The following is a 3,061-nucleotide window of genomic DNA, read 5'->3' as shown; positions in this document are numbered from 1 at the left end:
TTCTCCTGCCTTTCTCTCTCTTCCCTCTCCTTCTCCTGCCTTTCTCTCTCTTCCCTCTCCTTCTCCTGCCTTTCTCTCTCTTCCCTCTCCTTCTCCTGCCTTTCTCTCTCTTCCCTCTCCTTCTCCTGCCTTTCTCTCTCTTCCCTCTCCTTCTCCTGCCTTTCTCTCTCTTCCTTCTCATTCTCTCTCTTCCCTCTCCTTCTCCTGCTTTTCTCTCTCTTTTTTCTTCTTCTCCTACTTTTCTCTCTCTTTTTTCTTCTTCTCCTATCTCTCTCTCTCTCTTCCTTCTCCTTCTCCTGCCTTTCTCTCTCTTCCCTCTACTTCTCCTGCCTTTCTCTCTCTTCCCTCTCCTTCTCCTGCCTTTCTCTCTCTTCCCTCTCCTTCTCCTGCCTTTCTCTTCCTTCCATCTCCTTCTCATTCCTTTCTCTCTCTTCCTTCTCCTCCTGCCTTTCTTTCTCTTCCCTTTCATCTTTCCTTTCACTCTCTCCCCTCTCCTTCGCCTGCCTATCTCTCTCTTCTCTCTCCTTCTCTTGCCTTTCTCTCTCTTCCATCTCCCTCTCCTCCTACTCTGCCTTTCTCTTTCTTTCCTCTCCTTCTGCCTTTCTCTCTGTTCCTTCTCCTTCTTCTGCTGTTTTCTCTCTTCTCTCTCCTCCTACCTTTGTTTCCATTCCCTCTCCTTCTCCTGTTTTTCTTTTTCTTCCATCCCCTTCTCCTACCTTTCTCTCTCTTCCTTCTTCTTCTCCTGCCTTTCTCTCCCTTCCTTCTTTTTTCTCTCTTCCCTCCCCTTTTCCTACCTTTCTCTCCCTTCCTTCTCCTACCTTTCTCTTCCTACCTTCTCATTCTTCTACCTATCTTCCCTCCCCTTTTCCTACCTTTCTCTCCCTTCCTTCTCCTACCTTTCTCTTCCTTCCTTCTCATTCTCCTGCCTTTCTCTCTCTTTCCTCTCCTTCTCCCACCTTTTTCTCTCCTCCCTCTCCTTCTCCTACTTTTCTCTCTCTTCCCTTTCATTTTCCTGTTTTTCTCTCTCTTCCCTCTCCTTCTCCTGCCTTTCTCTCTCTTCCCTTCTCCTGCCTTTCTCTCTCTTCCCTCTCCTTCTCCTGCCTTTCTCTCTCTTCCCTCTCCTTCTCCTGCCTTTCTCTCTCTTCCCTCTCCTTCTCCTGCCTTTCTCTCTCTTCCCTCTCCTTCTCCTGCCTTTCTCTCTCTTCCCTCTCCTTCTCCTGCCTTTCTCTCTCTTCCCTGTCCTCCTGCCTTTCTATCTCGTCCGTCTCCTTCTCTGTCTTTCTCTCTCTTTCCTCTCCTTCTCCTCCCTATCTCTCTTTTCCCTCTTCTTCTCCTGCCTTCCTCGCTCTTCCTTCCTTCTCATGCCTCTCTCTCTCCCTTCCTTCTCCTACCTTTCTCTCCCTTCCTTCTCCTACCTTTCTCTTCCTTCCTTCTCATTCTCCTGCTTTTCTCTTCCTTCTCATTATCCTGCTTTTCTCTCTCTTCCTTCTCATTATCCTGCTTTTCTCTCTCTTCCTTCTCATTATCCTTTTTTTTTCTCTCTTCCTTCCTTCTCCTGCCTTTCTCTCTCTTCCTTCCTTTTCCTTCTTTCTCCCATCTATCTCTCTCTTCCCTCTCTTTCTCCTATCTTTCTCTCTCTTCCCTCTTCTTCTCCTGCCTTTCTCGCTCTTCCTTCCTTCTCATTCTCTTCCCTTTCTTTCTCTTCCCTCTCCTTCTCCTGCCTTTCTCTCTCTTCCCTCTCCTTCTCCTGCCTTTCTCTCTCTTCCCTCTCCTTCTCCTGCCTTTCTCTCTCTTCCCTCTCCTTCTCCTGCCTTTCTCTCTCTTCCCTCTCCTTCTCCTGCCTTTCTCTCTCTTCCCTCTCCTTCTCCTGCCTTTCTCTCTCTTCCCTCCCTTCTCCCTTTCTCTCTTCCTCTCCTTCTCCTGCCTTTCTCTCTTCCTTCTCATTCTCCTGCCTTTCTCTCTCTTCTGTGTCCTTGTCATGCCTTTCTCTCTCTTCCCTCTCCTTGTCATGCCTATCTCTCTCTTCTGTGTCCTTGTCATGCCTTTCTCTCTCTTCCCTCTCCTTGTCATGCCTATCTCTCTCTTCTGTGTCCTTGTCATGCCTTTCTCTCTCTTCCCTCTCCTTCTGCCTTTCAATCACTTCCTTCTCCTTTTCCTACTTTTCTCTCTTTCTTCTTTTTTTCCAGCTTTTCTCTCCCTTGTTTTTCATTCTCTTGCCTTTCTCTCTCTTCCTTCCTTTCCCTGCCTATCTCTCTTCCTTCTCATTCTCCTGCCTTTCTCTTCCTTCCTTCTCCTGCGTTTCTTTTCCTTCCTTCTACTTCTCCTGCTTTTTTCATTCTTCCTTCCTTCTGCCTTTTTTCTCTTTCTTCCCTTTCCTGCCTCCATCGCCTTCTCCTGTATTTCTCTCTCTTCCCTCTCTTTCTCCTGCCTTTCTCTCTTCTTTCTCCTTCTTCTGCCTCTCTCTCTCTTCCTTCTCCTTCTTCTGCCTCTCTCTCTCTTGCCTCTCCTTCTTGCCTTTCTCTCTCTTCTCTCTCCTTCTCCTGCCTTTTTCTCTTCCTTCTTCTGCCTTTCTCTCTCTTCCCTCTCCTTCTCCTGCCTTTCTCTTCCTTCCTTTTCCTTCTTATTCTCCTACCTTTCTCTCTTCCTTCCTTTTCATGCCTCTCTCTCTTCCTTCTCATTCTCCTTCCTTTCCCTCCTCTTTTTCTCATTCTCCTGCCTTTCTCTCTCTTCCCTCTTCTTGCCATGCCTTTCTCTCTCTTCCTTCTTTCCCTACTTTTCTCTCTTCTTTCTTTTTTTCCTGCTTCTCTCCCTTGCTTTTCATTCTCTTGCCTTTCTCTCTCTTCCTTCCTTTCTCTGCCTATCTCTCTCTTCAGCGGGATGTATATACACTTCTTCTCCTACCACCCTCTCCTTGTTAAGAGAGGTGTCGCCACCTCTCTCTTTCTCCGTGCTCTCCGCATATGTGACCCACAGCACCTGGATGAAGAGACCGATTTTCTTCGTCGATCCTTCGGCAAGCTGGGGTACCCTTGCTTCGTCCTTGACGCCGCGCTCTCCAACG

The sequence above is a fragment of the Penaeus japonicus genome, unplaced genomic scaffold, assembly GCF_977035675.1.
Source record: "Penaeus japonicus unplaced genomic scaffold, GWHDUDI00000001_assembly GWHDUDI00000028, whole genome shotgun sequence".
NCBI lineage: Eukaryota > Metazoa > Arthropoda > Malacostraca > Decapoda > Penaeidae > Penaeus > Penaeus japonicus.
Note: the sequence above shows the minus strand (reverse complement) of the source record.